This window comes from Trachinotus anak, unplaced genomic scaffold (assembly GCF_046630095.1).
Source record: "Trachinotus anak isolate AG129_WGS33_773 ecotype Australia unplaced genomic scaffold, CSIRO_AGI_Tana_v1 ptg000010l, whole genome shotgun sequence".
NCBI classification, from domain to species: domain Eukaryota; kingdom Metazoa; phylum Chordata; class Actinopteri; order Carangiformes; family Carangidae; genus Trachinotus; species Trachinotus anak.
In genome coordinates this window covers 2,133,828-2,148,515 of record NW_027273861.1, presented here as the reverse complement: position 1 = coordinate 2,148,515, position 14,688 = coordinate 2,133,828, and the positions used below count along the sequence as shown (strand labels likewise).

Sequence of the window (14,688 nt, the reverse complement as noted above, 5' to 3'; positions counted from 1 at the left end):
CCAATTTAAAAATAACATTTAAACATACAGTATTTTTAAATGTTAAAATATGTTTAAATGTTAAAATATGTTTACTTAAATGATTCACTAGACAGTAATCAGTTATGAATTGTGAGTATGTTACATTGAATTGTGAGTGTAATTCCCATAAAGCAGTAGCCCACAGAATGGCTCTGCCTGAGAGATACTCACCAAAAAGGCTATTTTGGATTCATCTATGGAGTAGGTGGTTGGTTGTTGATCGAACACTAGTGAACACTGGAGGAGAAACAGCCCACAGTGAGTTCAGGGGCTGAAGGTGCAGTAGCAGCTGCTGTAATGATGCTGTGAAATCCATTACTGTGAACTCAAATGTTAATAGAAGATAAAAAGAGGGTTTTGGGTAAGTATTGTTAAATATTCACTTTCTATACCATATGTCAGAACAAGATCGAGGGTGTAATTAAAACAGTGAGTGGGTTCATTTAAGGCCATTTGAGTCTAATAGTGAATTAAATGCATGACTGAGGCTGGCACTGTCAACATCTACATTAATGTTAAAATCACCCACCATAATGACTTTATCTGTGCTGAGAACTAACTCAGATAAAACGTCTGAGAACTCAGTTAAGAAATCAGAGTAAGGGGCAGGTGGGTGATATACAATTAGTAGGACTGTTTTTTGGGTGTCCAGCTTGGATTTGAAAGACTAAGAATAAGGCTTTCAAATGAGTTATGACTAAGTTTAGGTTGTGGTAATTGTGCAAATGAGGGTCATGTGCGCCTAATTTCTCAATGAGTGAGATTTATAAATGTGTACACGCCTTTATAATTCTGACGAAAAATATGCGTATGCATATTTCTGGTTTTGTGAATACATATAGTTTTAGTCATGAATCTACACAGAGCTTTATGCATCTGGCCCTTGCTGCACACCAAACACAATAGACAGGGTGGATGAGAGAAGAGGAAGAGATGGATTCAGCTTGCAGTGTGTTCAAAAATTACACACGAGTCAGTTATTTAAAGCTTAAAATGGGACTACCATTGTGGGTTAGGATTAATTGGAAAGCCAGTGGCCCATGTTTTCCATTTTTACCAGGTTGTTGTTGGTCAGGAGATACCATCCAGGAACCATCTCCCTCCCAAACATGCTTCGATATGTTTGACCCTTTAGTAATTTCGACTGCCCTTTTTTACAAAGCAGTCCCTCAACATGTTTTGGTTCAGCACAGGGCCCTCAGTTGACTTTGCCAAAACAACACACAGGTCCAGATGGAATCAGCCCCAGGGCCCTGAAGGCCTGCTTAGTCCAGCTGCAATGGATGCAGGTAGACACCTCCACAACTCATGGATTATGGACTACCTAACAGACAGACTACAGTTTGTGAGACTGGGGTGTGTGTCTCTGAGCGGGTGGTCAGTAGTGCAGGGGCACCACAGGGGACTGTGCTGTCTCCTTTCCTCTTCACACTGTATACCTCAGACTTCCAATACAACTCTGAGTCATCTACATCTACAGAAGTTCTCAGATGGTTCTGCAGTAGTGGGGTGTATAATTGGTGGAAATTGTCATATTATTCCAGTATGAATGTAGGCATTATAAATAATAACCTTTGAAATAAGTTTGTTTGGTCATTGACAGTTGTTCTCTTTGTCAACAGGGCACCAACCAAGACACTGCAGGGAATGGCAAAGTACTTAGTGTATGAGGAGTGCCTGCTGGAGCTTTTTAAAATTTGCCACACCAGTTCAAGAGTCTGCAAGCTTCACACATTTGAAAAAGGAACATTCCTTTCTATAACCTCAAGGTGCCCCCACCAGAGTTGCTGTTACACCAGAGAGGTTAGCCATTTCTGCGAAGCTCTCCAGTAGGAAATGTGTGCCTGTGCTGCAGGCTGTTTTTTGGACCATACTGTCAAGGTTTGTACAAATGATGACATAATCTAGTTTGTCTTGTCTTCTTTTTTTTTAATTCCTGCCAAGATCTTACTCTACTCAAATTTCTATGGCCAGTGCATCAAACATAGCTACAGTTGAATGTAGTACATACTAAGAAGTATGTACTATGAGCACTGTGACAAATGTATTTTTTGTTTTAACGTTACAGGTGCTCAGTGTGATGCATGTGAGAACCTTTAGTTGAAAGACTATAGACTAGTACTTTTCTAAAGTATTGTGAAGAGTTGTGTCTAATGAGCTTTCATCTCACTTATTTAATGATGACCTTTTTGAACCATTCCAGTTTGCCCTCAGGGCCTGTTGCTCCACAGAGACAGCACTCACTTGAGTAGCAAATGATCTTCTGATTACTGTGGATTCTGACTCCATCTTTGTATTCCTCTTACTGGATCTCAGTGCAGCTTTTGATCATATTCTGCTTCACCATCTGGAAAGCAGATTTTATGTCTCTGGCCTTGCCCTCACCTGGTTAAAGTCTTACTTATATGACAGAACACAATGTGTCTCCTATAATAACATTGTATCTCATATATCACCTTATATTTCACATCTTGGCCAAATTATTTACACTGATGACAAAACTGAGATGCTTGTAATTGGCCCAACCCGACATAGACACCAGTTTGATCAAGTAACAGTAACTCTTGACACCTGTGTAATTACTCATAGTCTACGCACATCTGATGTTGCTCACAATGCTGTGGCCACACACCAGTATCACACCTGATCAACACCTGGGATCATAGCAAGTTATATGGCTTATTAAAAGAATCAAATTACAGCAGCAATTTCCATTCATTTACTTTTAATATAAGTGATTTGGCCCACTTAAAATGAAATGCACTGTTGTTAGCTAGCTACCTTGCACAGCGCCGTGCCGCGTATGGAAAGGGCACCTACGCAAGCAATGTCAATGCTATGATTGGCTGCGTAGCGTAAGTGAACCGTATCGTATCATTGGCTGGACATTTGTCACTCACTGTGTTACACTGCAAAAAGTTACAGAAATATTTTTTATTGCTCTAATTAATTTACAGTTTATGTTGAATTTTATTTTATGCGCTGTATAGATTTTCTTGTGCGCTGAGCAGTGCACGATTGCGCAAGCACGCTGCTTACAGGGAACACTGGTCTGCAGCCAAGAATCTGGGTGTCACATTTGGTTTCACCCTCTCCCTAGATCAGCACACTAAAGATATCACTAAGACTGCCTTCTTACACCTATGTAACAAACCTTGGATTTGGTCTTTCCTGTCTAGGACTGATGCTTAAAATTCTAATTCATGCCTTTGTTTCATCAAGACTTGACTATTGTAATGTTTTGTTTTCTGGCCAGATGTTTGTATTAAAAATCTTCAAATTGTTCAGAATGCTGCAGCTAGAATTTGAACTAAATCCAGAAAATTTGACCACATTACACCAATTTTAGGTTCCCCATTAGCTTTCTGTCCATATCAGATTAGACTTAAAGGTGCTTTTGATTACATATAAAGTTCTAAATGTACTGCTCCTGCATACCTGTCTGATCTCCTCCAACCTTATACTCCATGTTATGCTCTCTGTTCCCAGAATTTAGGGCTGTTTTCCAAAAGTCATCTGCTGGCTGCAGAGCGTTTTCAATTCAGGCATTGTACCTGTTACCATCCTACCATGAGCGCATGGGCCTCAATCTCAATAAATCTGTTATGCCCAGTATATACAGTATAGTCTAGGTTGTCCTGCCAATGAGATTATTGTATTCAGTCTTGCTCCTACTGACTTCCATTCCTCTTCTCTCCACTGTATACCTTCACCTCTTCAGACTCTCACTACAGATCACAATCACAAGATCAGCTTCTCTTCAAGTCCAAAACACTCTTGACATACTCTTCCGCTAGGATTATCTCTACCCCAGTGCTCCTGGCCTTACTCCCCTTCCACATGGTCCCTTGCACACACAGTACATCTACACTCCATCTCTCATCATATCAGTCAGCTCTCTTCTTTTTCCAGTAATAGTGCCAACATTTACCATCCTGACTCTCACCACCACTCTTCCACCCTTTCTCTTCTCCAACAGTACAATGTGCTGTTTGTGTGTGTGTATTTTGTGTATTTTTGTGGCCCAAGATGCACTAATGTAATGGGCACTCTTCGATATGGTGCGGCAGAAGGAAGGATGATCTGATGTTAGATGCTGTTGTGGCCAATCACTCTTGCCCTTCTCATCAATTTTAAAAACAGATGGTAATACATGTTGTGTCTGTGTACTGAACTAAACAAAATCTTAAAGGACCATACTAGTGGTTTAACATGTTTAAGCCAAATAACTACTATCAAGTAGTATCAGTATCAGTAATCAGAAGAAGTAACCATAACCAAGGAGATGAACCAGCTGCAGCAGCCTATGGTGGGAAAACCTAGAAAGTGTCCTAGAAAGGTTTCTGATGGCCCTGATAAAAAGACACTGCAGTCAGAGGAAGGATCACAGTCTGAAAAATAAAGTAATGGACGTCAAGGACAAACACAGATTAACACTGGCGTGGCTGTTTCTGGTTGGAGAGGCTGAAAGAAGACAAGGGACTGACAGACATGGTTGTCTCCTTAATGCTCTTGGATAGGTTTGTGTTGAAAGAATGCAATTTACTCTACTTGGATAATGAATGCAACTCTGGAAATTTCTCTATATTCAACTGTGTTTGTGTAATTACTCTCACAGCCAGAGGGGGGAGACAAAAGGTTCACACTGCAGGTTTAAGTCAGCTGATTTGTAGCTGGTATATAGGTGATTAAATTCTCATTTTTGGACTGTAAAGCAAATGTTTGATCACCTGCCTCCAGTGGTTGGACAAAAAATCTTCCAGCATTAGACAGAACTCTTACAGCTGGCAAGAGGCAACCATCATCCACTCTGCTGGTTGTCATTTGTTCATATCAATTCCCATCTGTGGAGGCACAGGAAGTGTTTTTTCAGTGCCAAGTTTAAAGCTTTGCTGTAAGTAGAACAGCAGTTTTGCCCTTGAAGAATGAATGATTTCTGCCTTTCAATTTGAAAGGCAGAAATCATCAAGGCTGTCGTGGTGACTTCCTGTAAGCTTGTTCTCCTCTTTCTCTCTTTCTCTCTCCCTCTCTAAGGGTTCCCATGTCTCAGGGACAGATGGTGAGTGTCAGCAGTATGCCAGTCCTCATACCTCACTGTGGGCCTCTGCCATAGACAGAGATGTTTTTCATGATGTCTGGGTGTGTCTCTTTAACCCAATCAAGGAAGGGAACAGAGAGAGAGGAGGAGGGAGATATGTTTAATACAATAAAAGGGGAAGGAAGCCAAATTGAGAGGAGAGGGAAGTAAAGCAGACAGGAGAGAGAGGAAAGGAGGATAAGAGGTAGGATGAGGGGGAGCCATGTTGGGAGCAATGACATGAAGAAAAAAACATGAGATGTGTATGGCAGGGAGGAGAGAGATAAAGCAACCGCATGAGGGAGTAAGGAGGATGAGAGGACGGGAGGGAGGAGAGGGACGGAGGGATTTTCTTAGTCTTTTCAAGTCGGCTTTATCTGGCATATTCAGTGAAGCTGATTGGTCTGGTTGCCATGTAGTGGTCTTTTGAAAGTGAGGCATTTGAGTTCTGATATCCTATAAAATATGTCTCTTAAAAGAAACACCCTGTGAACACGACAAAGCATAAAATGCGCACACACACACACGCACACACACGCACACACACACACACAGGTTTATATGTATTAGAAGGACATTTTCTCCAAACATGCCCAGTAGTGGTTTAGATGGACTACCCTTTCCTGAGGTCCTAGAGCCTTGAGAGTTAGGTTAAAACACTGCAAAAAATCTGAAAAATTTTAGCTCATTTCAGAGTTCAGATACAAGCTACACAACTTCATACACACCACCCTAATAGGATTGTGGTTTAAGCAGACATGTCTCATTTTGACAGATGTGTGACTTACGAGGTCAAAACAAACACTGTTGGGTCTTTAAAGGGACAATGATGTCACTTTTTAAATTACTCCTCATTAACATAAAAACACAAACCTGACAGATTACAGCATTAATGGAACAGGTATTTTATTATCATAAATATGCATTTGAGCTTTAAATACTGCACATAATACTATTATGTGCAGTATATTACTATTATGTGAAGTAATATTAATCCAAATATAAATTATATGTATAAATAATATGTTGGTAAATACAAGTGTGTAAAAAGAAAAGCAAGTGTGTAAAAAGAAAAGCATAAAAATAAGTATAATGTCCGACATAACCACTATGTAGACAAAATAAAAGAAAAACAATTAAAAAAAAAACCCCAAAATAAATAAATAAAAAAACAAAAACCAAAAACATTGTTGCCTATGGTTTGTTTTTTGGAAACCTCATTGAACTGTAACTTAAAAAACACATTTTAGCCATACCTTATAAAAGGCTCAAGCATAACTGCAACAAAATGAACTCAACTGTGGATTTACAGTTTTTGTTTCTGTGACTGCCTCTTTGCAGCTACTCCTTGGTTTCTAACAAAGTCCCTTATATTTTACACAGTTCTTTGTGCTAACATGGGGCCTTCTACCAGTTTGCAATGACTACATTCATTTTTGGTTGCCAATTTTCCTTTACATATGTGATCTCTGAAATGCCACATTACTGCAGCAACCTCAGCCTTGGACCACCCTTTCTTCTGTACTCTTCTGGTCTCTTGAACAGCAGCTTGTCCTGGAAGATATGCAAAGGACAAAAAAATATCACACAAACAGAAAGCAAAATGTGTTAGGCAGTTGGAGCTATCAAAACCCAAGTTCAACTAATGCCCTTGGGCTGAACCACACTGCCTGCATGGTGGCTGAGGAACATTTTGGTTTTAACAGGTTATAGTGGACACAATGCCTGCATAAGACACGGCTGTGTCACATGATCTAGCCATCTCACTTATTTTTCACATGTGCAATGCAGTTCCAGCAAAAACAGACTGGAAAAACGTGTTGATAGTCATATTGACATCATACCAGCAACATTACATATAATTGCCACCTCTCAATATAGCTTCAATGCCTAGACTGAATCTAAATTTGACACAGACATGACACAGTATGTATGAAATGTAGGTTAAAGCTGTATTGTCATTTTAACAGGTGAAGGGCATCATTTTACAGGTAAGCACTCCCTCTCTCTGTGGTTGTGTGTGCCTTGCTCTGAACGAGGGTAAACACAAATCAAGGCAAAGTCTTATGTAGAAAGACAAATCTGGCAGTTGCAATGATGCAGCAGACACGCACATTTGGCCGGCAGAGTGTTCCGAGTGTACGGAATGGAAATACTGCATATAAAACACTGTGCAAAAGTTTTAGGCACTGAAAATACTGTTCAGATGCTTTAAAAACAGTGCATCAATACTAATTGATTTAATCTATCAATTAGCAATGTACAAGATGTACATAGCTCCAATGTACAAGATGCAGTACAGAGAAAAAAACCTAAATCTGACGATTGATCCCTATGCCTTTGACACCACCACCACTTCCTCTTGGTACACCTGCACACAGTTTTGCAGGTTAGATTGAAGAACTTGCCACAGTCATTCTCTGGATTTAGGCTTCCTCAATGTCTTTGGTTTCTTCATGTGATCCCACATTGACTGGATGATGCTTTATGACTTATTTGACAGTTTAATTATTTAAAATTAAGATTTTTTTTTTCTTACAGATGCGGTGCATGCCTTCATGTGTCCTTTGCTTTACAATCAAACTTGGCTTACCTTCAGGGACAGAGAGAGCGACGGTCTCATGTTCTGTGGATGTCACCGATGACACTGCTCCTGCAAAACATAGTTTTGCCAAACATCTGTTGAACATAGTTCAACAGATGTTTTTTGTTGTTGTTTTATAAAGTGGGCTAACTTACCAAAATCTCCAGTGTCATGGACCTGCTCTGTGACTGTTGAATCGGCATCCACAGGCTCATCAGTACCACACTCAACGGACACTGTGCCACCATTATCGGATTCACTTTCACTGTCTTTGGCCTCAGCATCACTTAACACAATTCCGACTGGGAAATGGTATTAATAAAAGCCTAACCCTAACCCTAACCCTAACCCTAGCTGACAATAAAAAAGACACATCCAAAAAATATACTATCTTAATATTGGTTAATATTGGAAATAATAACTCAATATATCCATTGGCAAGAAAAAGTTAAGCCTCTGTTCTAAAATATAGTCAGATCTTCATCCAAGTTACAATTACAAACAAACACAATTTTAACCAATGACACACAAATCACAGTGTTGTTCTCGTTCATATTGAAAACATCATTCAATCATTCACAGTGTAGCTGGAAACTGTGTTGAAGCCCTCGACAAATGACATAAATAGAACCTAACCAGATTCAGAAGTTATCAAACTAGAGGCCTGTAACTCTGGGTTTACCTGTCCAGGTACAAGTTAGTTCATGTGAAAGAGGTGGAGTTTTTAATTATAAGCAACATCATCAGAACCATGAATGAAGTATTAATATGATATGAAAAGAAACTGAGACCTGCGGGTAACTTTGTTTGCAGCAACATCCAAATGTGACATTCAACCAGGTGAAATCTGTACCATATGATCACATGACCAGAATAAAAAAGACACATTAGACATAATTTTCAATTGTTTAAGTCAGACTGAGGAGCCTGAATTATTGTGACGTTTGTTACTGACATAGTTTATATGTGATGAGGTCAGTGAGACTGAAATGTTCTTTCTTAATGATGAAATATTGTGTGTAGATCGTTGATCTGATCAAAGCTATCAGAGGTTTAGTTTGTATTTCCAGTTCTGCTCACAGAGTCACTTCTGAGCTGCAGTGATGAAGAGGAGAGTCACAGCTTCATCACTGTCAGGATCCTGTGGATTAAAGAATCTGTGTTCAGTTCAGATGAAGCTCTAATAGTTCTGATGGAGTTATTTAGTGATAAACTCTCCTCTGTTAGAAGCTCTGGGGACACATGGAAAGATTCCAACAGCAGAATATCCACTGATCTATACAAACTTCTACTGATCTTTATTATTAGACTTTTTAGTTAGAGACAGTCAGTGAAACCAGAGGTTGTGTAGACACTGTATAAAGACATAAAAATACATATAAAGATTATAAAGAGAAACATGAGGTGATGTGAACCAGGCCTCACAACAAAGATCTCAGAGACTGAGGATGACACAAAAAACACAAACAAAAAAACTGAGCACACTGTCTACACTCATGACTTTTCATTGAATTATTAAGTTAAAATAAGGGTTAATAAATCTTTGTGAAGAAGTCATTATGTTAAGTGCACAAGATAGATTTAATGACTTGTGCACACAGATTACAAACATAAATATGAGGAATTCATAGGCTCTGTATTTTATAATTAATTTGGACAAAATTGTGTAAAATAATTAGACAATGTGATAATAGTATCACAATATGACTGAGAGTTGATAAACCATTATGTTCTGAATTATTGCTTCTGTATTTTTGAACTGAAGACCTTGTCTTATATTTGGACCTGAAAAGTTATATTTGCTTGGAAAAGGGTGGTGACCACTGATCTGAAGTGTCTAGATGCACCTGACTTAACATTCAGAAAATATCTTTCAGTGCTAATGTACAAACCTTCAATTTCAATGTCATCCAGTGATTTCCCCTGCATGTTGGAAAGATGTCCTTTCTCCATTTACCTTGAGAAATCTGCAGAAAATGCCTTTTGCAACTTGAAGGGGGAGGCCACTGCTCAGAATTATGCTGAACTTGCAATAGTAACACTTGCACAAATCATTGTGTTCGATCGAAGACATGCTGGGGTGGTTTCAAAAACACGACTCAAAAGTTTTCAAGAAAGAGACCACACAAAGATATAGATGTCGCCGTGGGATTGTCAAAGATTGAACAGAGGCTCTGCGACTATTTCAGCCGAATAGAAATCATGGGAAAAAGGGGCCGAAAGGATGTTGCTGCTAACACCAAGAATGGTGGATGCACTCTCACTACTGACCAGTAAAAGGACTGAATGTGGTGTTTGTGCCACAAATGTCTTCCTTTTTGCAAGACCAAAAGCAATGAGCCATTACAGAGGACAAGACTGTTTGCGAGTTCATGCAAACCAGTGTGGAGCAAAGCACCCTGAGCACCTCAGGTCGACACTTCTTAGGAAACATGTTGCCACACTCTCACAAGTCATAAGAATACAGGAAAGGGACAGTAAATACACAGGTGTTTGCTTTGAACCTTTGAACCTCACTGGATAATTCTGTAAGATATTAATGAAAAGCTATCTTTTAGCGATACAGTCTGCCTGTGGGATGAGAGACCTGCCTGCAGGAGTGACAACCTGAGGTGAACCACTGACCAAACTTTCATATCAAAACACTTACAAATACGGTTAGGGTAAAACAAACACCGTCAAAGTATTCTTATTCCCTGCTGTGTGATCCAGGAACTGTCTCAGTCTGGGCAGTCCGGGGCCCTGCAGCCATGTCAGTGTGGTGAGGACCTGCAGCCATGTCAGTGTGGTGGGGACCTGCAGCCATCTCAGTGTGGTGGGGCCCTGCAGCCATCTCAGTGTGGTGGGGCCTTGCAGCCTTCTCTCTCTGGCTGCTTTCAGCCATCTGTAGCAGATAAAGCATACAGGAAAGGGACAGTAAATATACAGCTGCTTGCTTTGAACCTGACTGGATAAAGATATGAATGAAAAGCTATCTTTTAGAGATACAGAATGTAGTAGTCTATCTTTCATAGAGATATACCTGTTTAAAATCTTCAGTTCTGGAAGGGGAACTAGTGGTCTGAGGCATTTTCTCATTAAGCCCATACAAAAAAAAAAGAAAAAGATATTATCATTAATAGTCTGAATACAGGATGTTCCCAGTATAACACCACGAGAAAGGTGTCATGGCTGTGTTTTTGTGAGTACTGTCAGGAAAAAAAAACAAAAAAAAAACATGATCTCTGACCTGTCAAGTGACAAACAGTTACAAATGACTACAGTCTGTAGAGAATGGTGGTGATTAATGTTTGACTGATTACACCAGTATTTATGAGAAATATATATTCTGCAAAAGAAAATGTTGACCACCTTGCATCTCCATAGCCAGTCTGAGTCACCATAATTGCACCTTGCACCGTCAAGTACTTCATCTTGGAATTAGGGTTCACATGGTCTTCCAAGGGACCCATCCTCTTTTGCAGCATCAAGACTACAATAGGCACAAGTAACAATTGAAAATTGCTTATAGTTAGGCAATATAAATTAGTCTGATTTACAAGCTTCCTATCAACAATATTTATATGTGCAATAAACTAAAAGCAACATGTAATTTAATTCTGATTAGACAGTGACAATATAATATGCACCATTATATTCCATTAAAATGGACCTCAAACATGATCACCTTCATGCTGTCATGGTAAAGTCTCTGTCTCGTCTCACATTCTTGCTTGCTTATGAGTTCACCTCAATATTCCAGTAGAAAGTCTCCATTTTCAAATGGGACAGACATGAAGATGCCACAACCTAATAAATACACACATAACAGATAAGTGACAAAAAGTAAGATGCCACATTTAAAGTTTAATCAAGATCAAACAGTCAGAGGATTCCTTTCACTAATGATGATGACACTGATGTATTTGATGTCAAGTCCCACTTTGTCCCTAACTTAAAATTTTGCATCCTCCTTTGGATTAATGTGTTTTCGCTTCTGCATGTTTTCTTGGCACAGCCATCAAAAGCCTATATTATAAAAGAAAATGACTGTCAGACTGTTAAGAATGATAATTTTCCAGGATCATCTGAACAGAAGCCAGTTGCTGTAAATAACCACTACAACTACAAATAGTTAACACCCTAAAATAATTATACCTGTGTTGTGCAAGTTTCCCTCCTCTAAAGTGTAGCAACAGCTTTCATCCACAGAAATATGACTGCAGGAGTCTGCATATGTACTACATATTAACAGCATCAGCATGATATTCGCTGAGCTGAGCTGAACCACATTGTGAATGAATTTCATCCTGTCTCTCAGTGCCTTTATGATACAAGTTGTTTTGACTGTGTATAAAATCACCTACAACATAAGACTTTCTCTAACTAATTCAGCTACAATGAACCTCCTGTACTAGCCATGGTTAGTTACGTTCGAGAAATGTGAACGAATGTGGTTAAATGTCCGCTACATACAGTAAATTCTCTGGCTGTTTTTCACAAAAGACAAACCTGAGCTGCTGACAAGCTGCTTTATTCGTCCTCCTCTCATTCACCTGATCTCTCTGTTGGTTTTGTGCGAATATTATACATTTCCTTCCTTATTTATTTCGTTCTATTCAGAAAACCAAACCTGACCTGCCTGTCGGTTCTCCTCCACCTGCGGTCCTCCTTGCTATCACGGGCTGAACGCTGAATGAGGGCTTAAGGAGGAGGGCGTGTAGCCTCTTCAAAATGTAGCTCTGCAGTGCAGACAACTGCTGCTCAACACTGAATACAAAAGGCATACCACAATACCCCATAATGTATGCCTTTTCTGAAAGACAAACGTAATTCTATTTAGCTGCCTCAGACTGTCTCAACTCCCCCAGCCGAGGCAACCGCGGCTAGTTTTCTCTACCAATGCTAGCTACTCTGGGATACACTGAAATACACTGGTAAAAAAAAGACTGTCAAAGAAAATGAGAAAATATGTTATTTAGACACTAACAAATACAGATACACTCTGCGAATTATGCAGACATCAGCATAGTCCCTGTATTACCCTCACATCCGCGTAATGTTGGTTTGTAGTCAGGTCAATTGTCTATCTATACCATGAAAACCAACAAACACGCACACACACACACACACATATGTGCATGCATAAACACAAACATCATGCCAGTACATGGAGATATATCTCTACAGTTTCCATGCTGTAACATCTTCCTGCTTTCAGGAAACAGCTCCATGGATCACCAGGCTTTTACTACAGAGACTCATTATAATGACATCATGAAGGAAGCCAGTGTCTTATTTAAATAAAGAAACCAGCAAATCATGGTCATCACCATAAGCATCCCATTATACTCTTTATTCCTTTAGTTTAGCAGCTGGCTAGCATACAGCACACACAAGAGTGGTATCATGTAAGAACCAGGGCTTTGGATCTTGGCCCATATCAGGCAATACATATAGTTTATATTTGTGGTTAAACTGTGCATGGACTCTACACAACAATCTACAACCTACTTTATACATGTCTTTTTGGGAGACTGTGAAGTTTGATCACGTCAAACAGACTTACAGCAGAACACCACTGAGCTACCTGTGTTTTTCTGTCCTGTACATGATGGAGATGTCACTGTCACAGCTTCCTCACTGTGTTGTAAACACTGCAGACACTACAGGAATCATTACAGCAGAATAAATAAGACCATTCAGGTTTTTGTCTTGTTTCTGCAGTCCCTGCACCACTGTGCATGTGTAACATGAATTTGTTATCCTTAAACTCTTAAGGAGACAATTAAAAATAAATATTGAATGAATAAATATTCTGAATTGCATTGAAAAGCTACTGTGCCCATTGTCTTTATTTGACTGTCATATACAGTGACTCATGTCATTCACCTTTTTATGTTATTTATCTTTGGACAACCCAGTTTCATGTATCACTGTGGTGGTCTCTGGGTCAGTTTGACATTATACAATATGTTAACGTGCAATAATATGTCTAACATCATTTCATGGGAGCATGCATGTCACAGACATCATAAGGATTCATACATACTACCAAAATTGCATCACTCATGGTCTAACTGCATTCCCCTGTAATGAAGGCTTGAGTGCATAGAGCGTAGAGCAATTTTTTTGAGCTGCTTCTTTTTCTTCTTCTCAAAAATGAATCACATGTTTGAGGGGTTAAACCTGCTAGAAATGAAATTATGCACATGTCAAGCATGGTGAATACTTACATGTCTTATGATGTTATACTATACTTACATGTAGAAGATTTGGTAGGCTTGCAACATCCCCAGACTTAGAAAAAAGCCTCTTGGAGGCTGGATCTATTTTAAATTTACTGTGCATTTTTTTTGGGCATTTTTTCCCATTTGCAGACTAATGTAATCTGGGCCCCGTACATATGCAGCCTCACTAGATCCCCTCTCCTTAATACTAATGACCAAATCATCAACTAAACTGCTCTTTAATGAACTCTGTGTGTAAGACAAAGGTGGAAAGACATGTTAGTATCCAAATTCAACCACTGTATACTACAACAACTGAGAAGAAGCAGCTGGTGTGTATGAGGTAACACAGCGCAGTCTGCACCATTGCCAACAGGGGGAGTCAGTGGCCTGTAGGGGCTGCAGCACACAGGGAGCTGAGGAGAGAGTACCAGCTCCATTTTAGAATGATGAGCATGTGTACTGTAACGCACCACCAGAATTCTCAGATGACTTATCCACCACTACAATAAATTTTACTTCAAACAATAAGCAGCATGGTGGTGGAGCTGTGTGGAGCAGAGAATAATATGATAGCCTCAGTTCTTCATCAACAGTGGAAGGAAGGAGAGCAGAAAATTCATGTGCGTAGAGTGAGTTGTTCTAGATGCTCTCCTGGTCTCCTCAGTGTGAAGCAGCATTCAGACATTTTAGTCAATAGCACCTTGACTTTCTTGACACAGTCCACTCAGGAAAATTGCAGTGGCTGTTACAATGGAGTTTCTTTAAGGAGTAGTTGGTGTAGCTGGTGAGTCTTT

General features: G+C 39.5%; 1 long non-coding RNA gene across 1 annotated transcript; it reads right to left on the bottom strand.

Moving 5' to 3' along the window:
• Positions 1 to 3,480: 3,480 nt before the first annotated feature.
• LOC139626844 (uncharacterized) lies at positions 3,481 to 10,368 on the bottom strand. Its single transcript, XR_011692440.1, has 3 exons — positions 7,838 to 10,368; positions 7,692 to 7,751; positions 3,481 to 6,652 (listed from the first exon to the last, which is right to left on the bottom strand). It is a non-coding gene; the product is annotated as an uncharacterized lncRNA (long non-coding RNA).
• Positions 10,369 to 14,688: the final 4,320 nt, after the last annotated feature.